Genomic DNA, 13,985 nt, shown 5'->3' on the forward strand with positions numbered 1-13,985 from the left:
AAACATACTGTAGAGTATCGTGTATACCTTACCACCCCAAAATACATATAATGCATTTCGAATAATGTAATATATGGAAAAAAATATTCACATGTACTATATGCACTCAAGCTGTAGAATAATGCTAAAGTGATCACGCATATGTATACATTATTGCTAATTGGTATATGAGAATTTACACATGAAATGGCTCTTAATACAGAAGAAAAAGGTTCGAGACCATTTCATCACAGAATAAAAATAATTATGAACATACCAGCGGGCAGCTAATGTCTATAAAGTTTCTAAAAATAGAAATTTTAGTTCTCTAAGAATAGTTCTTACTTTAAGCAGAAGATAAGTGTCCCGAAAAATCGTAAAAATATTTTGGGGCTGCTGCAACTGGAGGGAAAATTGTTCATGTTATTTTGCTATTAAAGTTGAAGGCCAAATTCAGGGTGTTGGGAACGCCGTGTGCTAGCTTGCTAAAAAGTCTCTATTTCTGCTCTGGTGAGAACATCATATCATTTAGACTGTCGAAAAAGCTGTCAACAGCTTCCTGGGAGAGTTCCACTAACTCGGAAAAAGGTGTAACCATGCATTCGTGCGCATGATTGTCTCCATTGACGTTTTGATTAGTATTGCTGACAGAAGGTCGTACCTGATCGATGCTGCTTTCATCTTGAACTCCACTACCCCTTAATCGTAGTGGTGAAGTTTCCACGAATGCCGTCATCAGGATTGGCAGCCGTTGAGGGCAGCACAAAGCATGAGCCTTTATTGGACTCAACAATGTTTCTGCATCCATTGGCGCATCTGATTGTAGCGTCAGACAGGTGTCCAACACGCATTCTTCTCCGCACAGCAGGCACCTTAATACAGGTAAAACACATCGATGCCACATTGGTCGAAATGAAAGAAACCAAGTCATGTTCAGGTCTCTAAGCCGGGATAGTCCCAGGATTTTTGATATCCGGTCCCGGTATCCAATGGCTCGGATTGTTTCTTCCCTTGTCGCAGGTGTTTTGTCTGTGACACGGTTTGCCATAACGAAATATAAGGACCAAGAATAGGATTCCTGCAATTAGTCCTAAAATGAGGGGAAGTCCGCCAAAAATCGAATGGCCGAAATCTGGAAAAATACCCAGTATGGCTTTGAATGGTGTTAATGCCATCGAAAATACTGTCTTAAATACCTTTGAGACTCCACTGGTATCAGAAATATTTAAGATTTCATTCAGGATTTCTGCGAAATGTATGGGGGAATTAGTTGATAACAATGAGTGAATCTCTGCAGTCGTCCTTGCGACTAGGAGATCATACGTTTCTTTTGATGACGTGAGTCTGGTTGGCGTCTGAAGAAGCACTGTTTTCATTCTGCTTAAAGTATCTATTCGAATAGAAGTAATTTTCAAGTTAGGCCATGCCCTTGCCTCCCTGTCTGGAAAGGAGCTGGGGAACAATGAGTGTCCACAGCACATGACCTTCGCAGTCGTAGTTACGAGATAAGGAGTCCCGGGCATAAGACTACAACATCTGCGATCCACAATTAGAATGTAACTCCCGTTATAGAGTCTTTTAAGGAATGGTTCTATCTCTGTTGCAGGTGTGCCTAGCTGGTGACATGAAAGGTTATTTGAGTTCCCTTCACAGGCTCCATGCAAACTAATTCCATTACACAGAAGTGTACCGCTTAGTGACATCGCACAATGATTGCCACTAAGAAACACTTTCTGTCCTTTATTACTGACACATGCATGTGAATAGGGCAAATTCCATGTTGTCTTAATGTACCCTTTTCCCAATTTTTCGTACATGCCAGCCTGTATATATTTTTGGCAGTATTGAAACCTGAAGGTTGATATTGGAATATTAATTATCCCATGTATTATCCATTCACTGACAGGTCGTTCTGACATTGTCACTGGTAATCTCTCGAGTTTCTCAATGCTCAGGATTGTATAATCAGCACCCTTTTGTGCCATACTGATTTGTTTATCAGTAAGGTTAAAGATATTGAAAAGTGACGTTGTGTTGATTAAACGCCAAGGCACATAGCCTGAACGCAGATTTTGTAACGTCCAGCCAAGCTGTACAATAGAACGCAATTGAGACTGACCGTGTTGTAACAACAGTAAGTCTTGCGATATTATGTCGATTGCTGAAGACACAATGCTGTCCAAAGAAAAAATTCTGGAGGACAGAGTCATTAACCCATTGTCCACTACAGAAAGTGATTTTTCCAAATTAATACGGTCAATTTCCCGTATACTTTCTGCTGTCTCAATTTGAGTAAACTTCCAGGCCTCATTGTAAGCTGCATATACAGAGGCTGCTATGAAGCGTTTTTGACGCTGTTTGCGCGGTCCCATAATGAAATCACGCAAGTCAGCACCATCAGTAAGTAAAGTTAGGTGTTGCTTAATTTCTGTCAGTGTGGAAGTTTGTAGCCATTGAAGGCATAATTTGCCCACACTGTAGGTGGTTATTATCCCTGGGTGTTGTCTTTGGGAATATCTAGGGTCTGGCCTGGTCAATTTGAACCCCTGTTTTTTGTTCAGGAATCTGTCTTGACAGTTATTAGTATCTGTGGGCCAGATCAACCACTGTTTCCAATCAGGATGTGTTCTGTTTTGGTTTAATACATAGTTTACGTCTATCTCTTCATCTGTAGAGCTATTGCTGTTCATTGTTGGCTTTGGAATAGACGGTTTATTTAAGTCTTTGATTTTGGCTAGGCCAAGACAGGTAGTTTGTTGAACAGTGTCATTTAAAAATATAATTTGTTCTGGGATCATGCAGGCTCTAAACAATGATTCTATACCTTGTACTTGCCATTCTTTTGTACCCCAAACACTTTTAACTTCAACATTTTTGTCCCAATAATCACAACCAAAAGTATTCATTTGTTAAAAAAATGAGTCTGAATATATCAATTTCGTGTTTGTTAGCATGGTCTTTGTCCCTGTCTTATTTTGACAATTTAAAATAAAATGTTTCAGCATTACTTGTGCTGAACCCTGAAAAGTATGAATATTTGTCGTAAAAGGTTCTTGAGCTTCCTTTTGGAGGGGTTGCACAATGTTCCCATTGATTATAATTTAAAACATTTCTAGGTTGTGCAGATTTATGTAGAAAATGGTTACCATAGTGGTTGTAACAGTACATACTATCATAATTAGTCGAACCCTGCAAATAATCATGTTTGGTAAATTTAGCAGACATCACTAAGTCAGACATCATATTATTTATACTTTCAAAGTCCCAATCATCAGCAAATGAGCTTGTTTTTACAAAGTCACTCAACGAGATCTTAATTTGGTGTGGATATTTCAGGATCTCAACCGGACCATAAATTTCGTAGTCAGTATTGTCCCATGCTACCCCACCCGGTATAGGATTGGCTGTGAAGTTGACTGAAGAAAGTTCTCTTTTCTCGACGTGTGAAGATGTGTGTGGTTTGAGGATCAAGTTGATTTTCTGACTTGCTGTGTCCATTTTAGCATATTTTCCCTCAATGAAGCGTCCCAAAGTTAGTACCATGATGAGCCAAAGTATGAGGATAAATATACCAAAGCCCACCCAAAATTCAATCCATGGAGAAATCAGATAGGTTTCTTTCAGTTGTTTCAAAAGTTCTTTAGCTTTATCTTTAAAGGTTTTTGTTGATGGCTGTGTTTTTGATTCACTGAGGTCTTCAGAGGAATCATCGAAGTTTATGAAGTAGCCGGATGCAGTTCTGTCAATTGTTCCAATTGCTTCAGGATTACTGTTTCTTGCATATTCGTTTGTTACTTCATTGTAGGTTGGTGTGTCTGTACTAAATGTTTTTATTTGGGTTTTCAGAGGTTTAAGTTCCAATGCATTGTTGCATAGTCCTTGTTGTTCTTCTGTAGGCGTTTCGAATGTGATTAGCCTCTTAGTTTGGACCTCTGTATTGGTAGCAAATCTTGGTGTTCTACTACTTATTGGGAGTCCACTTGGCCTACTGTTTGTTATCGGCCACATGATTGTGGTTTTACCAGGTCGATGGATACAACTCGGTTCTCCTTTTTACCAGCAAGCGGCGGTAGTACAACTGATCTTGTCTGATAGACAAGACAGGAACTGCTTTTCTGTAAGAAGGCCCAAATTCCTTCTTTACCGCGATCTTTTCTCTGACTAGATCCCCGACTTTTGGAATCCAGACAGGTCTTGCTGGGACAGGTGGTGGTTCTTCAGTGGTTGTTGGCTGTTGTTTCAACTTTATGTTGCTCAGGTCTTTTCTTGTTTTGTTTAAGTCCTGCAAAATAGCCAAACGATCTTTGATATCCAAGCTTTTTTCCTTTACCACTGAAGTCTGACTGTCAAGATCTAAGACTAACATCCTAGTTCCAAACAATAATTCGTACGGACTGAATCCCTTCAGAGAATTTCTTGGCAGGTTATTTAGACTACGTTGGACACTTATTAGATGTTTGACCCACCCAGCTCCCGAACCTAATATCCTTTCTGTTATAGATAGCTTTATGCCTTGGTTTTTTCTTTACACCATCCTGTATCCCTCAGGAAGGAAGTGAGAAGAATCCCGCATCGCTATGCTCATTTGGCCGTGCTTCCCCACAAGCTTGAGGGCTAAAGTGAAAACATTGGTCAAACGTAGCATGCTCCTAGCGTATATGCCATTTAGACTCGCAAATCTTTGTATAACAGTCCAGACGTCAGCCGAGTGCTGGGGATCTACATTATAAGTGGAAACTAGCCTTTATATGTTAATCGGACGCTTTGCTTTTTACTGCTGATCCTTTCTGGAGTGAAACGCCACGGTAGTATACCGTTTCTCTCGCCACTGCGATCTCTGTTGCAGTCCGGGCATTTTTCTACAAAAATGTGATACTGCAGGCTTATGCCTGGCCACCAGTACACTGATTGTAGTTCTTCCAGAGAATCTTTTAGTTTGAGGTGTCTGAGACCCTCGCCCATATGTGCGTCTGCAATTAACAAAGTTCTCCTGTCCATGTTTGGAATTACTCTATCCCCCACTCCAGGGATTCGAGCAAAAGGGACGGAGTTTGCATCGATTATGTATGTATACTTGAGTGGATAGTTGATCGGTAGCGCTGAGCAGTCGCCTTTTGATGACGTTTTTACCGCCAGCACTGTTTCACCGTCAATGTATTTCATTGTGCGCTTTTTTATAGCTACGGAAGCCGATTTAGTTGCTACCGCTGTGGCTATCTTAGCCAATGAATTCCCTGCAACGTGAACGCCATCACGTTGATGACTCAGTGAGTGTATCACCTGAGTCTTTGGTAGTTCTTTTTTTAACAGAACTATTTGTTCCCAAAGCAGTTTTTGTTTTATTGTTGCACCTGTGTCATCTTTGTAACCGTTTTGAATCCATGTCTGCAAATCGGTGTTATATGATTTGACGCAGTAATATGAATCGGACACTATAAGTGTCGGGAATTCGCGATCTGCATTATCTAGCGCCATTTTCAATGCTATTATTTCAGTCTGTTGTTCTGAATTAGTTTCTACTGAGTGTGTTTTTGTTAATAGAGGTCTTAGTTTACCTCCGCGCCACACTTCTTTTGTAATCTCACATGTGGGGTTGTATGCTTGTTCTCCCCAAACGGAGGGTTGTGCATGTCCGTCTGTATAGATTAGTCAACAACAGGGAGGGACGTTGAGGGGGACAATATTTAAAGGGGTCCAGTGTGCATGTCCCGGAAGCTGAGCAACAATAGATTGCACACAGTTCCCCTGAGATAGGTGATGGCGTAGTGTGGTGCGCTGTCTTCCTCTCACCCTCGTGTGCGAGGCGTTAGCGTGCCTTAATGCAGCCGGGAAGGGTATCCCTTGTCGGAACTAGGGATGCCTCACACAACAGACTGGTTTTACGGCTGTTGTCATGTCACCAGTTAGTCGTATCGTAACATCATCGGCTCCCTGCTCCAACGTCAAGCCGGCGCTGCAATGCCTGACGGGTAGCACTAAGTGCTACACTCTTGTGGAGATCTTTTGTTCCTATGCCGATAGGTGTATGGGTGTGAAGGCCCTAGTGGGTGAAGTAGTGAGCGTGAGTGAGGTGAATTAAAACAGGTTGGTATGATCTACGGCTTTGGCTTTAATCATGTAGTACACCACCTGAAGTAAAAACGTATGAGGGGCAATGGGACTGCAATAGCTACGAAGAGTCAGACCCGTTCAACCCTCAGTTGTGAAAAGGTCGACATGTTTCATGCCTGTATTGGCAATTCTTCAGGACCAAACAAAAAGGTGCTCATAAACTTAGTGATTTGACATGAGGCCCCGCTTAAGGCTGAGGCATCAGTAGTATACAACCTGTAGGGTTGTCGAATCCAGCCGGAGAGGGGTTCCTGCATCAACGGGATACCCCTCATTGGCGGTCGTAGGGGCCCCAAGGCTGCTCCCGTGGGGTCTGCGCAGGTAGGGCAGTAATCTCTGCACGGTGTGCTGGTGAATTCTACACCTAATCCCACGTCCAAGCGCGCGGAGTCGCTTGAAGCAGCCGAAGCAACGGCTGCTTCAAGCGACTCCGCGCGCTTGGACGTGGGATTAGGTGTAGAATTCACCAGCACTCCGTGCAGAGATTACTGCCCTACCTGCGCAGACCCCACGGGAGCAGCCTTGGGGCCCCTACGACCGCCAATGAGGGGTATCCCGTTGATGCAGGAACCCCTCTCCGGCTGGATTCGACAACCCTACAGGTTGTATACTACTGATGCCTCAGCCTTAAGCGGGGCCTCATGTCAAATCACTAAGTTTATGAGCACCTTTTTGTTTGGTCCTGAAGAATTGCCAATACAGGCATGAAACATGTCGACCTTTTCACAACTGAGGGTTGAACGGGTCTGACTCTTCGTAGCTATTGCAGTCCCATTGCCCCTCATACGTTTTTACTTCAGGTGGTGTACTACATGATTAAAGCCAAAGCCGTAGATCATACCAACCTGTTTTAATTCACCTCACTCACGCTCACTACTTCACCCACTAGGGCCTTCACACCCATACACCTATCGGCATAGGAACAAAAGATCTCCACAAGAGTGTAGCACTTAGTGCTACCCGTCAGGCATTGCAGCGCCGGCTTGACGTTGGAGCAGGGAGCCGATGATGTTACGATACGACTAACTGGTGACATGACAACAGCCGTAAAACCAGTCTGTTGTGTGAGGCATCCCTAGTTCCGACAAGGGATACCCTTCCCGGCTGCATTAAGGCACGCTAACGCCTCGCACACGAGGGTGAGAGGAAGACAGCGCACCACACTACGCCATCACCTATCTCAGGGGAACTGTGTGCAATCTATTGTTGCTCGTCTGTATAGATTACACAAGCGTACTGTCGTAAGGGCAGAATGTCGATTGGCAGAGGGAATGTTCTTTCATATTCTAGATTTTTCAATTCTTTTAATTCTGGATCAAAGTAGTATTTTACTTTGTCCGTTGTAATTGAGTTCACCCATTGTATCCATTCCGGATTCAATGCTGTTGTTGGTAAATTACACGGTGTTGTTAATGCCTCAAAGGCTGATTCTGCTGTTCTGACTGTGATGTGTCTACCGTCAGCTTTATCTTTTTCTCTAGCTATTGCGGTTTGAACTGCATGAACAATGTTTTCTTTAATGCTGAATTTCTTTTCAGCTTCTGTGTACAAGTGTGATTTGAATGCAATTGGTACCTTTTCTCCCTCATTAGAGGTCAGGTATGTGAATCCGCATCTTCCTGGGATGACTCGAATCACAAGATTGCGTGTGTTATCACGTGTTTCTAATTTTGTTTTTATTAACATGTCTGTTTGTAAGGATCTCAAAATTTCTGTGTGTTTTTGAGTCCAATTGGTTCTTTTAAAATCTGGTTTTATTAGATCATAAAGGGGCTTGACCCTTTCTGCGTAATTTGCAATGTATGTTCTTCCGAAATTTAGGAAGCCTAGAATTGACTGTAGGTTTTTTAGTGTTCTAGGTGCTTGGAGTACGGCACATTTCTCTAGGAAATTGTCAGCCAGGCTTTTGCCTTCACTTGATAATTCATATCCTAAGAACAGGACTGTTAGATGGGCAATTCGAGATTTTTTAAAGTTGAATTTGTAACCCTCTGCTGCGAACCCAAGTATTATGGTGTTCACTCTCTTCAAGTGAGTATCCAATTCATCATCTGTTAGGTATATGTCGTCGACATACGATAATGCTTCGTCATCATATGTTTGTAGTAACTCTGTTACTCTCGCTGAGAATAATCCTGGGCTGTTCTTGAACCCTTGGGGTAACCGACAGAATTGTTTTTGAGTGCCATTTATTGAGAACGCGGACAAATATCTGCTCTCTGGTGCTATATTTTGACAAAAGAATCCATTAGAGATGTCTAATGTTGTTTTGTATTTTTTGCGCACTATGTTATTCATTAGCGCTGCACTATGCGAGTTTTGCACTGCAAAAGTTTTGCAACATGAGTTAAGGTGTCTGTAATCCAAAACTAGACGATATGAATTGTCTGGTTTGGAGACAGGAAACAAAGGGTTGTTCATTTGTGAGGTGCAAGTTTCAATCACCCCCTGGTATTCTAGTTGATCTAGGATTTCTTTTACCTGTTTTTTAGCTTCTTGCTTAATTGGGTACTGTCTTTGTGCAGTAGGTTGTGATTTTAACTGGATTTTGTGAGGAGGAGAGTCCTCATCCCATCCTGCGTGATTTTTATATAAAGCAGGAGCTTGAGCTACTGCCCACTTTCTAGCAAGTGTGTATTTTTTATGAATTGGGATATGATTTGAGAAGGCAGGCATAATTATTTCTTCGCCATGAGGGCAGTCCCTGACAAACTCTGGTGGCCAGTCTTTTTCAGCTAGAAGGATGTCATAGCCCTTGGAGAGATTATCCCAAAATAGTCCTCTTATTTTTCTAGTCTTATCCCCTTCTATACGTAAAGTTATTTCATAAATTTTGTGAGGTTTGCTAACTCTGGTGTCTGCAGTTTCCACTTGAAGGTATTCATTCGTGTCCACTGTCTCCAGATGATTCATAAGGACTTTGCGAGCTATGCTCACTTCTGCTGCGCTGTCTAGCATTGTCTGAGCCCATTCCCCGTTTTTCAGTTGTGTCCTCAGTATTCTCGGCATTGTTAACTACTTTAATACTGGCTACCTTCTTTTTTGGAAATTGTAATTTCTTATTTGGATGAGCAGGTTCCTTGTCTTTGGACTTGACGTGCCCTTCCCTGGGTTCCGATCGTCCTCTTCTTTCCGATTTCTGCGAGGAAGTCTGAAAAGATTGAGAGGGACGTGTATCAAAATCTTGATATCTATCCGGTTTCTTTATATTATCCCTATTTCTAAGGTTGTATTTTTTCCCAGAGGGCTCACTTTGGGGAGACTTGGGTCCTTGGTCCGGAGATCTTTCTCTCCGCCGAGGAGACCTTCCTCTGGACTGGAATCTCTTTTCTTTTGGATTGTTTGTTTCCATCCCAGTTCTTTTTTTGACTGTTTAGATTATTTTTAATAAATATTTTTTCAGGACTTTCAATCAGTTGGGGTTTTACTGGTATTCCACCTAAACTATCTCTACCTAGTTCCTCATAGGATTTTTCTATAATTCTGGCAATTTCAGCTGGTTGGTCTGCTATATCTGTTTCTTTTAACCTTTGGCGGATCGCCACGTTTGCTGCTTCTCCCTTTATATTGGCTAGTAATATAGCCGAGACCTGCTTGAAGTCTTTTAGTAATTTCATACCAAGAGTTAAAGCGGGTTCTGGACCGTATTCGTCTTGAATTTGTTTTAGCACATCTGGTATTACCGAAATGGATGGAACACCATGCGTTTTTGTGTAGATGGAAGCAAAGACTGTACCCCAAGTGTCACAGTCCTCCACGTGTGGTGCGATTCCCATTGGAAGACAGATAGTCAGAATCCTGTGTTTATCCACAGGGGTGGTGTCTGGAAACACCGCCTCTATTTGGGTGATTTTTTGTGCTAACCAGAATGGTATTTGTTTCCTTTTAGCTGGTACTTTACCTAGGCAGGACTGTATGTTCTGTGGTGTAATGTTATTTGTGTTCCCCTGATGAGGGGTCAGCTGTGGAATTTTAATTGCTGGTTGGATTGTTGAAGTCCGCATTACATATTGGACTAATTGTCTATGTACTTTTATTAATTGTTTTAGTTGTATTAGAAGATCTGCTGCAGACATTCTTTCGATGTCTGGATGTGGTGTGTATCCGGCTAGGACCGGCCACGTTGCTCCTGGTCTACCTAGTGGACCGAGCCTGGTGATGTGATTATTGTGTTTTAGGGCGCCATTAAACAAGAGCAGGTGCTCTTGAAATTTAAGTGGTACTTCCACCTCCTCGAAAGGAGTGTAATCTTCAGGAGGTTCCTCTGTTTTGTAATGGTGGAAGTGCTTTGTTACAGCGTTTGCTGCTGGAAAGTTTATCCATGAATAGAATACCTCTGTCTGCCGATATTCGTGTGCCTCTATTACGAATATGACTGTGCCACCTCTAGGTGTCAGTCCATTTTCTATAAGTTTTAAAGTTATAGATTTCCTTATGTTGACCGGGATGAGTATTAAATCCGGGTCTGCTTCTTGCATAGTATTATCAGCTGCTACGAGTTCAGCTGCTACTCTAGCTATCTCTCTTTCTTCTTCAGTGTCTGACATTCTACTGTCAGGAAGGTTATTTTGTTTGTTTGCAGATCAGGTTTCTTTGGAAACAAAGATTAGATGCACAATATTTTGGAACAGTGTATCCTTCAACGTTGACTAAACCAAGAACCATACATAGGAGTTTCTTCCTGCGAGGTTTGGCGGATATGACCTTTCACCCACTCCAGACGTCTTTGGAGTATTATGGGAAAAAAGGGGTCTGAGTGAAAAAGCACGACTGAGTTACTCTAATGTCTTGCGTTAGTTTTATCGCCTATCCAAATACGTTGGGCGCCATGTAGTGTAGTTCCTATTATCCCAATAGGCTCTGCGCATTGGAATAATACCTTCAATAGTATAGGCCTAGACCAGACGTTAACTAGGTCTTCTATTGTCGATATTAGACTTAAAGTTTTGGGTTTGCCAGCTAGCTCAGAGTTCACTAGAAACTTTCTCGAATAGGCAAGGAGGAGTTGAACCTCCCTGGATAGACAAGAAGGGATTTAGTTTCTGACAACCATAGAACATGACAACTTTGCTCTCCCCTAATCAAGAGTGTATCTCTAGAGTCGTGTGAAAACAAAAGACAACTTATTTTACTCAGTCAGTACGTGCATTCTTAGTCTCACCAGATTGTAGAGAAAAGGAAGAGACGGGCGTGTTCAATAAAAGATGGTATTTATTGATCAGTCTCTTTTCTCATACAAGAGAAATGGATCGATATTATCGCAATACTTATGGTTAAGTAAAGTGCATACAATAAAAGCAGAAGTATAAAATAATACTGTAAAAACATTTATATGGTTTCTAAGCCATAAGGTGGTTTAAAATGGATAAAATAGATACATACACATATACATTTGACTAATCGTACTCAACTGGTGTTTCTAACTACGCCTACCCCGGTGTACCTGACCTAAGCCTAATACGTGGGCGGGAATAGAAAGTAGCAGTTTAAGTTAAGTTTGTTTTGCCAAGTGACTGACTCAAGAATTCTCTGCAAGGGGTTATTCAGTTCTGTACCTTGAATCTAGGATGAATGAGGGATGGTATCTCTCGTCTCTGGTCTCGATATTCCAGGCTGCCTGCGAGGGCTACCCGGAAGCGCCGGAGCTGGATTTCTCGGCAGGAGAAAGCAGCGTCTCGTTCTCAGCGCGCCAGGAAGGCGGGGCTGCGCCAGCGGGGTCTGCTCTGCTCTGGGCTTCGGCAAGTCTGGCTGCTCCGATCTCGTCACCACCGCGTGTGTTTGCTTAAGGCAATACCGGTAATATTTATACCTGTAAGGTGTCGAGATTGACGTAAGGATGGACATAGATAAGTCAATAAGGATGTCATACGACTTGGTCGTTAGCACATTCTTTTGCTGAAGTTCTCGATGAAATCAAAACAATGGCCGCAGGGTTTTTCCCAGGTTGTCATAGGTTTGATTTGTTTTGAGAACTCCGTATGCCTTATCAGGGGCTGGAGGAATATCGCTTGTCTAATTAGATGGCAAGCGTTATGACCTAATCAGATAACACGTTCCTGTGCCGTAGTGTGGCTTAATCAGATAACGGTTTCTGCATCATGGGATGGCTGCTAGTTAACTTGTTAACCAGAACAGGGTCAGGAATAGGGGGATCGATACAGAACCTATAAGAATACATCACAGCAGGATGAGCTCAACAACACAGTAAATGCAGTAACAGGGCAATAATGAGGAAAGCAAATTAAGTAACGAACAAGGGGAAAATACTACAAAAAACAGAATGGACTGCAGGCAGAGGTGAACCTGGGGTGCAGGGACGGGCTGCCGGCTCGAACCCTGCTCGGAGATGGGCTCTAAAGGCGGAGCTGCTGGGGAAAGTGCTGGCCTTGGACCAGAGGTCAAGGTTCACGCTGACAGTGTAACACAAGTTAAAAAGTCCAGTCGTTATGGGAGGTTATAATTGCACACAAGGCGGTACCAAGGAGAGACTTACAAGCCTATTCACAAATGAAAAACAATGATTTCACAAGGACAGTAACAGGAGCCAATTGAAAAGATGGGTGGGACATGGGCGGAGCTTGTATAGCAAGCTTCAATACAGCATGCCTTGCAGAGCAGCGCGTGCGCTGCCCAGGCTCGACCTAAAAAGTAATTTTTTTTAAAAACATTGTTTCTTTGGCATTATTTTTGTCGCAGATGTCCTGGGAGGGTGGGATGTTGGTAGTCTCATTGTTGGGTTGGGCAAACTCTTTGATGATGCTGAAGTGTTCCTTGCTGTTGTGTGCATGGGTGGTGATTCTGTCCTGGAGTGCTTTCTTCCTTGAGTATCTGATGAGTTTGTGGTGGGCTTTGGTGGCTGCTTTGTAGTTGTCGAGGTCTGCTGAGCTGTTGGAGATCCTCCATAGCTTTTTGAGGCATCCGCGGGTGCTTCTAGATTCCTGGAGTTTGGTGGAGAACCAGCTGGTTTTCTTGGCGTGAGGGTTGGAAGCTTTCTTGAGGGGGGCAATAGTGTTGGCGCAGTCGGTGATCCAGTTGTGCAGGGTGCGGGCGGCGGTGGCAGGGTCATCGTCTAAGGCAGTGGGAGCGGAACTGCTGAGGGAGGTGGCGAGCTGGTCGTCTGGGATCTTGTTCAAATTCCTACGATGGAGCTGGTGTAGACGCCTGCGGGAGATGTTAGTTATAAAGGTGAAGTGGACGCAGCAGTGGTCCGTCCAAGGGAGTTCGGAGGTGTGGCTGAAGGTGATGGAATTCCCTACTGAGAAGATGGGGTTGAGGGTGTGTCCTGTTGAGTTAATTTGGTTCTGGTACGATCTGTTGGTGTCCGATGTTGTGGAGGTTGTCCAGGAGGAAGGTGGAGTCTTGGTAGTTGTCGAGGTGGAAGTTGAGGTATCCCAGCAAGGAGTAGTCGTTGGAGGTGATGGCCTGTGTGGTGATGATGTCAGTGATGCAGTCGGAAAAAGGTGCGTGGGGTCCAGGGGGGTCTGTAGATGAGGGTGCCTAGGAGGGTGGTGGACGGGTTGGTCTGTATCTTGAAATGGTAGTGTTCCATCAGGTCTGTGGGCCCGGTGGTGTACGTGCACAGACGGAAGTTGGCCTTATGGGCGATGGAAATGCCTCCTCCGGAGCGGTCCTTCTGGGGGATTTTGTATCCTTCGGGGATGGCGATCGTGATGTCTGGTCTCGAGGCAGCATTCGTCCAGATTTTGGTTAGGAAGGCAACATCAGGGGAGATGCTATTGAGGAGGTCCCAGATTTCCGCTGCATGTCTGTGGAGGGAGCGGAAGTTATGTATGATGCACTGTAGGTTTTGGGGTGCGATAGGGTTGATGCTGGAGGGTAAAGATGGGTCCTGGGTCTCAGCAAAGGTGAAGGAGTAGCGGCAGTGTCTGCAGGTG

This window comes from Lissotriton helveticus, chromosome 1_1 (genome assembly GCF_964261635.1).
Source record: "Lissotriton helveticus chromosome 1_1, aLisHel1.1, whole genome shotgun sequence".
Classification (NCBI taxonomy): Eukaryota; Metazoa; Chordata; class Amphibia; order Caudata; family Salamandridae; genus Lissotriton; species Lissotriton helveticus.